At 38.5% G+C, this 15,132-nt stretch overlaps 1 protein-coding gene and 1 pseudogene across 7 annotated transcripts in view; both read left to right on the forward strand.

The window, feature by feature from the left end:
- VPS13B (vacuolar protein sorting 13 homolog B) overlaps positions 1-15,132 on the forward strand; it is a 767,155-nt gene that overhangs the window by 230,454 nt on the left and 521,569 nt on the right. The window lies entirely within an intron of this gene.
- Positions 1-15,132, forward strand: part of LOC148775215 (interferon-induced transmembrane protein 3 pseudogene) — a 34,289-nt pseudogene continuing 19,157 nt past the window's right edge.

Genomic DNA, 15,132 nt, shown 5'->3' on the forward strand with positions numbered 1-15,132 from the left:
CCTAGTCCAGAAGAAAAGAATAAAGCAAGCCTGTTATGTAGATGGTCAGATGCCATCAGAGTCAATCAGCTAGAGAGTGGAAGAGGTAAAGGTGACTCTTCTTGTCTGGTGGTCCTTTTATTATATAGTTTAGATAACCGGGTACGTATTTACTTTGTGCACAAAACTTGGGATCCAAAGTTGAAAAAACCCTTTTACTTCTTATTGAGCTTATAGTTCATGAGGGACAGTTACAGGTAAGCAGTTAATTAAAAGGTGGTTTAAACATTGCCATAAAAGAAGGCGTAGCAAGGGAAACCGTTTACCCATGCCTGGAGCTTAGGAAATCTTTCATGGAATCAGTCATGTGCAAGGTGAGACATTAATTATGAGCTGGAGGAGAGAAAAGATGGGTCGGGTTTGGGGAAACTGCAGTTAAGTTCTGTGTCGGCTTGCAATGGAAACGGGAGCATGAGAAGAATTAATGTCTGTTGAGATCAGCAAGCTCCCTCAGGTTATGAAAAACCTCGGAAGTCATTGTAAAGATTTTGGGTTGAGGTCCATTCCGAGCATTTGAAAGTTTTTATCCTCATCTTTATGCTTTAGAAATCAACATAGACAGTAGTATGGCTGAAGATAAAAGATAGGAAGCAAGGACCGTAAGAGAATGTTGCGGTGAGAAAACTGATACTGTCAATAAAATCTCACAAATTTATGGGATTGTAATGGGAGGAGAAGGGGACAACCGAGAATGAGATGGCTGGATGCCATCACCGACTCTGTGGACATGAGTTTGGGTGAACTCCGGGAGTTGGTGAAGGACAGGGAGGCCTGGCATGCTGCGATTCATGAGGTCGCGGAGAGTCGGACACGACTGAGCGACTGAACTGAACTGAATGTGTTGGAATCAGCAGGAGTTGATCAGTCATTGAATATGATAGCCAAGGGAAAGGGTGTAGTAGGGCAGTATCCCGTGTCTGGTTTAAAAAAGCTGGAGAGCTGGATACATGGTACAGTGCCTGTCGCTATGATGAGGTCCAAGGGAATGAGAATCGGGTCTGTTTTTGGATGATAGAGACATTTGATCTGCAGGGCGGGAGATACAAGAGACCCGGGTTCAATCTTTGGGTCGGGAAGATTGATCCCTGGGGTAGGAAATGACAACCTACTCCAGTATTCTTGTCTGGAGAATTCCATGGACAGAGGAACCTGGTAGACTACAGTCCTTGGAGTCTCAAAGAGTCGGACACTACTGAGTGAATAACACACACACACATACACACACAGAGACAGTTGGTATTATAGTAATATTTTTCTGGTTCTTCTCATGCATCGGGTATTTTGGTAAGCATTTTAAGTAGAACCGAAGCAGTCCGTCTCTAAAACTCATACACTTACCCATTACACCAAGAGCAAAGAGTAGGGAAGAATGCAGATCCCCCAAAATTGATTCGTCAGCTCATTTCATTCTGCTTAATTTCATTTATTGGCTGTTAGCTGCATGCATGAAACTGCATGCAGGGTGGTATAAAAATGTATTCGATGCCAGTCCCCATTGAGTAATATACCCCTATAACTAATTCTAGAAAACAAGCTTAACAGATACTATAATTGATTGTGAGAAAACTATATCTATCTGAAAATAGATGGCAGAGATAATTTGAATAGGAAGGTAGGATTGGATGATACTAGGAAAGTTTTCTCAAATAAGGATAGATATTGAAACCTGGAATGATAGAAGATTACATATGAGTTGAAAATTCTTACTGTTTAAACATTACAAATTCTCTCAGTTTCTGACATTGTTTTACTTTAAATGTTTGGTAATTATTATGAGTTGGCTTCCCCAGTGGTTCAGGGATAAAGAATCTGCCTGCCAATGCAGGTTACGTAGGTTAGATCCTTGGGTCAGGAAGATTCCCTGGAAAAGGAAATGACAACCCACTCCATTATTCTTGCCTGGAAATCCCCGTGGACAGAAGAGCCTGGCAGGCTACAGTCCATGGGGTCACAAAAAGAGATGGACACGACTTAGTGATGAAATGACAATTTTTATGAGTGCAAATCCATATTTTTATAAAGTATAAAAGTATATTTTTGTTAGTTTAATTATTTAAAAGTGTATGGTATATATTTATGGTAATGGAGTTTTTCTTCTAAGGTGTTTCAGTATGTTCAGATAACTATAATCAAAACTGTATTTAAAATTTTCAAATTTTACAGTGTGATTATACAATATGAAATATTTGTAATACCGGTTATTACTGCTTTTGTTTTTTAAGACACTTTTTTAAAATTAAATATTTGGATCATTAGATTGTATTTAGTTTATATGGCCTTGCTTTAAGTTAATTATTAATATTAAGTAGAACTTGATTTTTAGCTTTAGAAAAATAGCAGAAGTTAATACATTTTTAAATTGTATGCATTGTTAACAAGCCATAGCATAAGTAAGCCTCAGTCAGCCTGTGAAAGGGATGACTTAACACAACTGTTGATGCATTTGGAGTGAAACATCTTTATCAAGTTAATACAAGAAGCAGTCATGCCCTACTTGAATTACTCATTTATAATAGCTGAATAGCAACCTGCATGTGGACTTTGAAATCCTGGGAAAATAAGATGCCTGCATATATCCAAACATTGAAAGGCTTTACTCTCAGCAGCTGGAAAATGTTGAGCTCCGTTGTCATCTTCTAGGTTTTTGGTTTTCATGGAGATGTGATCAGTGTAATAACTGACCAGCTTTATTCATTACTTTTAATGATGGTAGCCTCTGATGTCAACCTCTGAAGTTTGTAACTTAAAAGATCGTGTTTAAATACAGTGTATTTAAAATTTATAGAAATCTAACAGATGATTTTACTTTGCTCAGGCTTATCACATATACTCTGATTGCTAAATATGTTAAATATTTTAGGTGACATGATAGATATTACTGGTCTACTTTAAATGAAGCCTGCAATGTTTTTGTCTCCATGATTCACAAAATAATGCTCAGTGTATTGCTGTTCTGGGTAAGTTTTATATATTAGATCCATTCATGTGCAAAATTTTTATCTATTTCCTAAAATGCAGGCTGTGGTTCTATTTTAAATCAGAACTACTTATAAGCAAAGCAACTGACTATTTGTACTTCTTTTTACTACCATCTGATGTCTAGTCAGGAGAAGAATTTTAGAAAACATGGAATGATAAAGGATAGGCTAAGACGGGATTGTTACATGAAGGAAGAAATGGATCTGTAACTTTGAAGCTGTTACTTGGATTTTAACTGTAGAACCTTATCTTTGTATAAATCACATGATATCACTTTGATTGTGCCTTAATCCATTACATGATTGCAACACCAGGCACTGAATAGTTTTCTGTGGATTGTCCACTGTACAGAGACATCCCTTTAAAGAGGTCATCATTCATAAACCAAGTGTATTTGCTAATTAATATTATTTTTATTATTTCAGGGTTTTCAGACAGGACAGTAAAATTATTGTTCTTACAAAGTTAGCATGTTATGACACTATCAAACAGATGGAAGTAAAATTAAGGAAGGGACCATGTGACTGGTGAATAAGCTATAGTATAATACTGATGTTGCCATGTTTGACCAGTTTCGTTTTTTAAGTTGGTCTGTTAAAAATATTTCTCACCCTTAAAAAGTGTTTATATATCATCCTCATTGACTAACAATTGATGATCATATATTTACAGGTATTATCCCAGTGACATAATGAGAAAATTTTACACATATTCATAGTAACTATCATTATATCGATATTTAAAAAAATCAATCTGTAGTTACCATGAGCTAAGTAGTTTGCTTTGTTTTTTTGTTTTTATTCATTAATTTTTGGCTGTGGTCATCGTTGCTGCAAAGTGACTTTCTCTAGTTGTGGGGAGGAGGGCCTCCTCTCCGTTGTGGTTAGCAGGCTTCTCATTGCTGTGGCTTCTCTTGTTGCGGCGCACAGGCTCTAGAGCTGCTTGGGCTTTGGTAGTGGCAGCCCACGGACTTAGTTGCTCCATGGCATGTGGGATCTTCCCAGGCCAGGGATCTGAACCCATATCCCCTGCATTGGCAGGCGGATTCTTAACCACTGGAGCACCAGGGATATCCTGCTTTGCTCAGTTTCAAGACATGCTTCTGTAACTGTATCCTACTTGTCTGGCAGCAGCACATGCCTCAAAGAAAAGTTTTATCTACAAAATCAGAGTTGTATGTTTTTCTGAATCTTTGAATCTTCTTTTTAAACATATCTTGATATCTTTCTCTATGGCTGTTTTTTCTTTAGACCCCTTTTAACAAACCTGTGTTTGTGTGCATATGTGTGTTTACCGAAGGTGAGCAGTTATTTGCTTTTTTATGTGTGTGTGTGCTTTTGGCCACACTGAATAGCATGTGGGATCTTAGTTCCCTGACTAGGGATCAAACCTGTACTCCCTGCATTGGAAGGGCAGAGTCTTAATCATTGGACCACCAGGAAAGTCCCAAGAGGGAGCAGTTTTGCAGCGCTGCCCCCAGCATGGTATCAGTTCATGTACTGTTGTTTGTTTCCTATGCCTTTCTCTTATTTCCAGTTCTGAAGTAGTTCCCGGGTTTTATCTTTGGTTATACCTAAGTGAATAACACATGCAGCATTAATTTGTTCTTTGATAAATAGTAGGTTGCCTATTCTAAATAATTTGATGTCAACATTTGAAAAATAACTTGTCAGTTTAGGAAAAAAAACTTCTAAGCAAAGTGTTGGTTGTAGAGTAAATGCTGAAATAGTATGCAACTGGAGCATGGTAAGGTTGCTGTGTGGGTTGTCTTCTGTATTCTAAAAAACAAAACAAAAACACTCTTTGAAATCTGTTTAGATCTTTCTTAACCCAATGAGTTGTAGCTTGAATTTGTTGCTCTACCCCCTGATTGGTCTGTGACCAACTGTAATATTTGTTTGGTTAAGAGTACAGTATAGGTCTCCAGATCATTATTGGTTTGTTTCCACCAGTCTTGGTGTTAATTATGAAAGGGCTTTTACCGGGAAATATGATGGGGTCTTTTCTGTGTTGTCTTACTTATATTTCTTTTACTTTACTTAACTTATTCAAGAGAGATTGCCTGTGTTATTCTAGAGCTGGGTTCCAGTCTCAACTGTGTCTTTATTGGGTGTTTATCACTTATACAGGGCCTTCTGGATTTTTTGCTACACTGAGACTGCTATCCAGTCATCATCCGGGGGTTTCAAGATAATTTTCTGTCTGTCACTAGACTCATTTGGCCATTACTTTATTCTCTACAGCCAGGTTACTAGGGCAGTCTCTAGTAATCTGTAGTAATCCGTAGGACTTCAGATTAGCATATCAGTATTGATATTTTAATGTTGAATACCAGTAAAATATACTAATTAACATTATGAAAAGGTCTTACTTTGTTGTTTGAAACAGTTGAGAAAGAGAAGACATGAAGCATCATTATTTTGCAAAATCGATGCTAGAGACAGTGGGCCCATATTTCTGACAGTGTGCACATTACCCCATAATTCATAATTTTGGCTTTATAACTACATGTTTTTTTCCTATAGTGATGCCACCATTGAAGGAATTGAGGTGGCGTTAAGAATGAAGTCTGTTTCAAGTATTTTAAAGACTAGTGCATTCCAGGATTAGTGAATCCAAAAGTGAAATTCCAGTAGTAGAAGGATTTCGAAGCAGCTGCAGAATTCTGTGCATAGCTCCACATGCTGTGGAGCTTTAGAGTGCTTATTTCTTGTTTGCAACCACTTTAGTGCTGAGTGTGTCTCAGTGCCTGAAAAGAAATTTATACTACAGATGTCTCACTAAGGAGAGCTGCTTTTCCATTTACACTCAAATCTACTTATTTGTGGTCTATCTGTAATTCTCTACAACTTCTGAATAAATTTTGATGTTAACATGATCCTAATTTATTAGAGTAATTTCAGTTCAGTTCAGTTGCTCAGTCGTGTCCGACTCTTTGCGACCCCATGAATCGCAGCACGCCAGGCCTCCCTGTCCATCACCAACTTCCGGAGTTCACTCAAACTCATGTCCATCGAGTCGGTGATGCCATCCAGCCATCTCATTCTCAGTCGTCCCCTTCTGCTCCTGCCACCAATCCCTCCCAGCATCAGAGTCTTTTCCAGTGAGTCAACTCGTCGCATGAGGTGGCCAAAGTATTGCAGTTTCAGCTTTAGCATCAGTCCCTCCAATGAACATCCAGGATTGATCTCCTTTAGCATGGACTGGTTGGATCTCCTTGCAGTATAAGGGACTCTCAAGAGTCTTCTCCAACACCACAGTTCAAAAGCATCGATACTGTGTGGAACTATTGTGAATTCCATGAACATGCCATTCTTCCTTACCATCTTCATTTGTGTACAGTTTTCAGGGCATAGGAAGCTCCCTGGTTTGCTCCTCTCCACTCTACAGTTATAGCATTACTACCATTAAAAATTCATTCCCAGGTTTACCTTCCAAGACAAGTTAGGTACCCTTTCATGTTTGCTTTCCCCCACCCCCACATTCTGTAACCCCTTATGAGATTTTGTTAAGCCATTTATCGAAAATTATGATGATTAATTTTTGTCAGCATTTTTCATTGAATTATAATAGCTCAAATACAAGGACTGTTTCTTAATATCTGTGAATGCTTACTGCTTAGTTTTAGGCAAATGGTTAGTGCTTTATATAAGATTGTTGAATTAATAAATGAATTTCAATGAGAACAAAGTCCTTGGTAACATTTACATGGTAAACTTGTCTTTAATGGAAGATAATGAGAATTAATTCTTTGTTTTAATTAAGATGACCAGGAGTATACTTTTCCCCCATAGTTTACATATTTATTATCATAAATGTGAAGTGGGTTCATTGAGCAATTTAAGGGAGTCTGACAAATTGGTTAGGAGGACTCACCCTTGGAGGGCATGAAACATGGATCTGTTATTCACAGGATAAGAAGTCAGAGAACTGTGTGGCCAGGGTAAATTTATGTCAGTTAGGGAGTTTTTCCTGAGAGTGGATAAGAGCCTAAGAATCTGCACACATGGAGGTCAGCACTATGGGGATAGGAGCTAAAAGTGATATCTCGAGTGCCAGAAAGGCCAACATGGTAGGGGTTTATGTGTCTTAATTATTATTTAGGGGTATCTGGCTTTTAAGTGCAAGGAGAATGCTGTTTGAAGGAGACTGGTTGTGAGTAGCAGTGAATTCCCATTAGAAGTTGTAAAGCGTATAAATAACGGAGCATCTGGACTCCGAAAGTGGGAGACCATTTATGTTCATTGTACTGACGCTACTGGGTGCAAAAGTATATATTTTTGAGTATGAATATGAATAACCTAGTTCAACCTGCACTTAACAAAAAGCTGGAGACTAATGTTGATACCTGTTTAGTGAACAAATCTGAGTGGTTTTCTGTGCCCTTGCTGGAACAAATTAAACTTTCCCTGGTTGAGTGCTTATACCCACATGATGTAGTGTGGGAGGATTATCAGCTAGTTTGTCTTATTGGCTTTTTGGCAGCAGAAAACTGTTAAACTGAGTTTTCCCATGGAGGAGGTATCTTTCTTGAAATCCCACAACTTTTACTAAAAAAATTTATGAAGTGGGATGACAGTAAATTACTGAGGAATCATCAAAGCAAGTATGTTATTAATTGACAATTTATTGACTTCATCCCCTGTGCCAGTTTAAAGAAAGGGGAGGGTGGGTTAGATTTCAAGCTACACTTTGAATGCTGTGTGAGGTCTGTCTGAGATATTTTGGTTAGGCTGTGATTAATTAACTCAATTAAACAAGTACACTCTCTTATGGATCTGTCAAGTTGGTAATAATGGGTTCAGTACTGATAAAATTGTGAATCTAAATCTGATTAGCATTGAAAGGCACACAAAAATTCACCTGTCACTAATCTTCTGTGATAAAAAATGGCAATAATTTAGGATTTCATGTATGTTTTCAGTATCTTTCTATATGTATATACAGACATATATATGTATCCTTACCTATATATGTGTGTGTGTGTGTAGATGTTTGTAGACAGTAAAGAATCTTACTGTAATTCAGGAGACCCAGTTTTGATCCCTGCGTCGGGAATATCCCCTGGAGAAGGGAGTGGCTACCTACTCCAGTATCTTGCCCAAAAAGTCCCGTGGAAAGAGGAACCTGGCTGGCTACAGTCTATGGGGTTGCGAAGAGTTGAACACGACTGAGTGACTTTCACATATGCTTATTTAACTTCAGAGATAATGGGATTAAGTTCTAAACTTCTTTTTAATTGTGTTTTAAAATATTAACTTTTCAGTTAGTTGTGTTCTTTGAAAAAATGTTACAGATTACTGTCCTTGGGCTTTGTAGCTTATGTAGTTAATATAATTTTACTGACAGGTATAAAAGCAAAGAGATGTTTGAGACCTCCCTTCTTATTGTAAATACTCCTTAAGAAAGAGGTGCTTTCAGTATGATTGTTTTAGAATAGAAATGTTTTCCTTATCATTAAAAAAAAGCTGCTTTCAGTTTGTGAACAGGAAACTGTAATGCCCTAGCTAGAACTTTTTTTCTTTTTAGAATAAAATCTCTGAATTTTGAGATAGTTAGTTCCTTTTGTTCTGTTCCCTAAGTATATTTTTGTTTTTATTAATTCTGAAAGCATCTGTGTGCTATCTCATTGATTATTAGTTTTGTGATTTTTCATATTTTAAACATCTATGAAATTAGGAGTCCTTGTATAGTTAATGATATCTGACAATTGCTCATGGCCTGAGTTGAGGTCAAAGGCTGTCAGAGAAATTATCTGCTTGCTTCTGCTGCCCATGTAGGGGCACTGCAACTTGAGAGAACTACAAGTTAAATTATCTGCTTGTGAATTTTCTGGGCTTTCTTGATATTGTGAATCTATACTGCAAATCTATGTGAATATCAGTTCATGGTTCAAATTCCCTAAGGTTTGTATTTGTCTGAGATCTCTTTGAAAATTGTCCCAGATCTGACAGTTTACCAGTGCTATACCTTGCAAGATTATTTAGTGAGCAGCCCTTGATCTGAAATTTAGTAAAAGGTCTAGAGAAGCTGGGCCATTCAATTATTATTTAACCAGTAGCATCCCATTCTTATTTTGAGGTAAGAGATATTGGAGGATTTGAATACTCTTAATAAAGATTTGCAGTAGGGCAAGAATTACTCAACTTTTAAAATTTAAAATTTTCTCATTAATTGAATGCGCCAAAGTCATCTCTCTAAAGTCTATAACTAGTAGAGGATGTCTGTTTCCTATAGATTAATATATATTTCCAAACAACTATTTGTACTTTGTGTTAGAAAAGTAGGGGATCCTTCAGTTCAGTACAGTTCATTCGCTCAGTCGTGTCCGACTCTTTGCGACCCCATGAATCACAGCACACCAGGGCTCCCTGTCCATCACCAACTCCCGGAGTTCACTCAAACTCACCTCCCATCGAGTCGGTGATGCCATCCAGCCATCTCATTCTCTGTCGTCCCCTTCTCCTCCTGCCCCCAATCCCTCCCAGCATCAGACTCTTTTCCGGTGAGTCAGCTCTTTGCATGAAGTGGCCAAAGTATTGGAGCTTCAGCTTTAGCATCAGTCCTTCCAATGAACACCCAGGACTGATCTCCTTTAGAATGGACTGGTTGGCTCTCCTTGCAGTACAAGACTCTCAAGAGTATTCTCTAACACCACTGTTAAAAAGCATCAATTCTTCGGCGCTCAGCTTTCTTCACAGTCCAACTCTCACATCCATACATGACCACGGGAAAAACCATAGCCTTGACTAGACAGACCTTAGTTGGCAAAGTAATGTCTCTGCTTTTTAATACGCTATCTAGGTTGGTCATAACTTTCCTTCCAAGGAGTAAGCGTCTTTTAATTTGATGGCTGCAGTCAGCATCTGCAGTGATTTTGGAGCCCCCCAAAATAGTCAGCCACTGTTTCCACTGTTTCCCCATCTATTTCCCATGAAGTGATGGGACCAGATGCCATGATCTTAGTTTTCTGAATGTTGAGCTTTAAGCCAACTGTTTCACTCTCCTTTTTCACTTTCATCAAGAGGCTTTTGAGTTCCTCTTCACTTTCTGCCATAAGGGTGGTGTCATCTGCATATCTGAGGTTATTGATATTTCTCTCGGCAATCTTGATTCCAGCTTGTGCTTCTTCCAGCCTAGCGTTCCTCATGATGTACTCTGCACATAAGTTAAATAAGCAGGGTGACAATATACAGCCTTGACGTACTCCTTTTCCTATTTGGAACCAGTCTGTTGTTCCATGTCCAGTTCTAACTGTTGCTTCCTGACCTGCATATAGGTGTTTCTCAAGAGGCAGGTCAGGTGGTCTGGTATTCCCATCTCTTTCAGAATTTTCCACAGTTTATTGTGATCCACACAGTCAAAGGCTTTGGTATAGTCAATAAAGCAGAAATAGATGTTTTTCTGGAACTCATAGTTAGTATCGTTACGGGCACAATGATAGTAGTAGTTCTCAGCACCGAAATTTCATGCTTCTTAAGATAGCATGTGTTTTCTGATGCCTCTTTATTACGTTGATATAAAATTCATAGAAAAGGTATATTTTTAAGCTGATAACTTATGGAGAAAGCAATATAATGCCTTATATTATAATATAGGAATGGGAAAATAAGAGAAAAGTAATTTATTCCGTATTTAGAGTGTAACTAGACTAGAAGGCACAAATTACTCAGGTTAGGACACTTAGCCTGCCACATGTGTTACATTAGCACAGTTATACACTTTGCTTGCTGTATATTGATAAATTTCTAGTGCAAAGAGTCAAGTGGGATAGCCGTGGGTGAAGTTATTTTTCTGAAGTGGTAAACAATTCTTGGTCAAATTTTCAATGATTCATAATTTTTCTTCTGTATTCCTGATAGTTAAATTATTGGACCTTTCAGATTCGTTAAAGTAGATGTGAAAGCTACTGTATATTTAAATGTAAAAGAGATTCTAGGTTCAAATAATTATGACTAGATTTTTTCACTCTCATGAATGTCAGGATACTTCAAAATTGTTACGAAATGTGAGATCATTCTTTGTTGTAAAAGAGACTGTTTTGAGTGTTCAACAACTTTGATGTCTTGGTTGATGCCAAATGTCAGGTAGTGTCTCCTAATCATTGTGACAACCAGAAATATTAATTTCCAAACATGCCACTAGAGGATGTTTATTGTTGTTCAGTCACTAGGTGTGTCCAACTCTTTGTGACCCTGTGTGCTGTAGCATGCCAGGCCACCCAGTCCTTCACCATCTCTGGGCATTTCCCCAAGTTCATGTCCATTGAATCCATGATGCCATCCAACCATCTCATCCTCTGTCACTGTCTTCTCCTTCTGCCTTCAATCTTTCCAAGCATGAGGGTCTTTTCCATTGATTTGGATGTTAGCATCAGGTGGCCAAAGTATAAGAGCTTCAGCTATCAGTCCTTCCAATAAATCTTCAGGGTTGATTTCTTTTAAGACTGACTGGTTTGATTTCCTTGCTGTCCAAGGGACTCTAGTCCGGCACCACAGTTCAGAAGCATCAATTCTTTTGGCACTCTGCCTTCTTTATGGTCCAACTCTCACATCCATACATGACCACTGGAAAAACCATAGCTTTGACTGGACAGACCTTTGTTGGTAAAGTGATGTCTTTGCTTTTTAATACACTGTCTGGGTTTGTCATAGCTTCCCTGCCAAGAAGCAAGCATCTTTTAATTTCATGACTGCAGTCACCTTCTGCAGTGATTTTAGAGCCCCAAAGGAAGAAATGTGTCACAACTTACATCTTTTCCCCTTTTGTTTCCCTTGAAGTGGTGGGACTGGATGCTCCAGTGGATAAAACAGTTTATTTTAGGTACCTGACCTGTGCTTCATGTGGGATGGGACTATTTCTGTCTGACTTTCCATGTTACTTTCAAATACTAGTCAGTCAGTTCAGTCGCTCTGTCGTGTCCGACTCCTTGTGACCCCATGAACTGCAGTGCACCAGGCCTCCCTATCCATCACCAACTCCCAGAGCCTACTCAAACTCATGTCCATCCTGTTGGTCATGGCATCCAACCATATCATCCTCTTTTGTCCTCTTCTCCTCCTGCTTTCAATCCTTCCCAGCCTCAGGGTCTTTTTCAGTGAGTCAGTTCTTCTCATCAGGTGGCCAAAGTATTGGAGTAATGCCAATACTGGTAGGCATTTAATAAATATTTGCTTACTCTTATTATTTTACTCTTATGGGTCACACTGTGTTCCAGTATTAAAAACATGTGAGGGAGTGGCGGCTTATAATAGGCCCTGGGGCTATCATGTGTGTCTCTACTCTTGTGTTTTGGAACTTTGTGAATTTTAGTTGAGAATGCTAGCTCTTTGGATTATAGCCTCTGGTTTCCAAGAGAGTATTTTTTTTTTTAATTAATTTTTTTATTTTATTGGAGGCAAATTACCTTACATTAATATATTGGTTGGTTTTGCCATACACTGATACGAATCCGCCCCAGGTGTACATGTGTTCCCTTTCTTGAACCTCCCTCCCTCCTCCCTCTTCCCCATATCCTCCCTCCAGGTCATCCCCGTGCAACAGCCCCAAGCATCCTGTATCATGCGTCAAACCTGGACTGGCGATTCATTTCACATATGATAACATATATGCTACAATGCCATTCTCCCAAATCATCCCACCTTCACCCTCTCCCACAGAGTCCCAAAGACTGTTCTATATACCAAAAGAGTATTAAATTAGAAATGCAGTGGTTTGCTTTCTGTTTGAAAGAGACCTGTATGTTAAGTCTATCTCAGTAAGCACATTAATTTTCCAGAATACTAATGTTTTTCTTATTTATGTTGTTTTGCTAATGTCAAGTGTTAGTGGGAGATGTGGTAAGAGGGTAAGGACTTTTAGCTCCTTGTAATCCTGATCTTTGTTACACAGATTCTTAAAATATAGCATCAATAATATCATTCCCATTTTCATCTTTTTTCTTCCTGTCATTATGACCAATTGAAGTTTACACATTGTATTTTCTCAGTAAATATTTTGTATCTTTGTCCAGTTATTTGACTTGTTTATCTTTCATCTTGGTCAGTTCAAACCATTTACTAACAGACTGCAATGGAAGCTACTTCTGGCTATTTTAATGAGACTAATTACATTGAAAATGCCGTAAGTGGGTATCTAGACCACAGTTACTCAATCCCCACCATGAACCGCACATCCCAGCCCCTTTTCACTGGTGCTCACAGCATAGTCCCCCCCAGCGTGTAGGGAGGAGTACAAGGTGGCCGTGCTGGAGGCTTCCCAGAGCCCAGCGCCTGTGATGACCACAGTGATCAACATTTGCATTGAGGCCTTCGTGCATGACCACATCATCTGATCCCTTTTCAGCACAATCTTCATGAACAGATGCTGCTTGGGCTTCATGGCTTTCACCCGCTCCGTGAAGTCTAGCAACCGGAATATGGTGGGCAACATCACTGGGGACTAGAGCTACGCCTTCACTGCCTGAGCATCTACACCCTGATCCTGGGCCTCCTCCTGATTATCGTCCACATCATCATTTTGTCCAGTGGCTCCCTGATGGTTATCCAAGCCTTTTACGAGCTCATAAAGGACTATGGAGGCTACTAGTCCCTGCCTGCTGGAGAAGGCAGTGGCACCCCACTCCAGTACTCTTGCCTGGAAAATCCCATGGACGGAGGAGTCTGGTGGGCTGCAGTCCATGGGGTCGCGGAGAGTCGGACACGACTGAGTGACTTCACTTTGACTTTCCTGCATTGGAGAAGGAAATGGCAACCCACTCCAGTGTTCTTTCTTGCCTAGAGAGTCCCAGGGACGGGGGAGCCTGGTGGGCTGCCCGTCTATGGGGTCGCAGAGTCGGACACGACTGACGTGACTTAGCAGCAGCAGTCCCTGCCTGCAGCCCAGGGCAGTCATCCCTTTTCCCTGCACCGTGTACACATATCTGTTTACCATGAAATAAAACAAAACATTTGTTAAAAAAAAAAAGAAAATATTAGAAGGGACCCTTGTCTTCCTTTTAAAATTGCCATACAATTTATTTAAGAGAGAAAGCATTTAATTTGTAAATGCTGTTCTACACTTTATAAAATGGTGAACCTTATGAGTATTGAAGTTCTCCTTAAATGTTTGTTAAAATTTTAACTCCCCCAAATATATGATGATCATTATGAATATGAGTTTTTTAAACAGTCACCGTGCTTTGATGTTTACAGCATGAAAAAAAAGTAAACTTTTCTGTTTTCATTTTATTCCTCCAGGTCACCTTTGGGTCAGCACTGCTGATTTTGCAAATAAGCTTACCCTTGACCTTTAGTTACTCAGAATTTAAGTTTGGTTCTGAGCCAGTGAGTACTTAAGTCTATAAAACTAAACAAATGTTTAGTATTTGTTGGTTTTAACCATTTGTCTTTAAACATTCAGTTACTTCCATACAAAGAGTAACTATTGCGATTCCAGATTCTATTATCAAATTCTAAGCAAGGAGCATGCTGTAAATTACTGAAAACTTATCTGATTAAATTCAGATTGCTTCAGATGGTTATAGGCTATTTTAAAATCTGAAGATTCTTTTATGCACAATTTTATAACTCTCCTTAAATAATTAAGGTATATAACAATATTGGGTAATGACCATTTCTTTTTCCTATAAAAAGTTTAAAAACTGTTTAATTTGTTCTGTTATCACATTTATATCAGATGAGCTTTTTGTTCCTTTTTGGTGCTGTGTTGGATAATTTTAAATGTGCTTTTGAATAACATTTATAGTTTCACTTTACTTCCAAATAATATTTTTTTTTCTTAGTAAGCTTAATGGACCATTTATTTAAGTCCTGCCATACTAGAATGTGATATGACATATCCAATGGATTAAGACTTAGTCATAATAATTAATTTATTTGATCTCATTTCTATTTCTTTGAAACGGGGTTTGTAGACTTCGTAGATATCTTTTACATATACAAGAAATAAGGTGGGACTTTCATGTTCTTAGAGTTACTGATCAAATTGTAAATTTCTAGGAAGGCTTTTTTTTGTCTTCTGTGATGCAATTGTTGTTGGAAGCCAAACAGGCTTTTTTTAAGGCCCTGGTTTTATTGTGTTTTCTATTTGCCCGTGTCCAAAGACTATGTTCTC

This window comes from Moschus berezovskii, chromosome 16 (assembly GCF_049115385.1).
Source record: "Moschus berezovskii isolate FMDL1 chromosome 16, NW_MosBer_1.0, whole genome shotgun sequence".
In the NCBI taxonomy this organism is placed as follows: Eukaryota; Metazoa; Chordata; class Mammalia; order Artiodactyla; family Moschidae; genus Moschus; species Moschus berezovskii.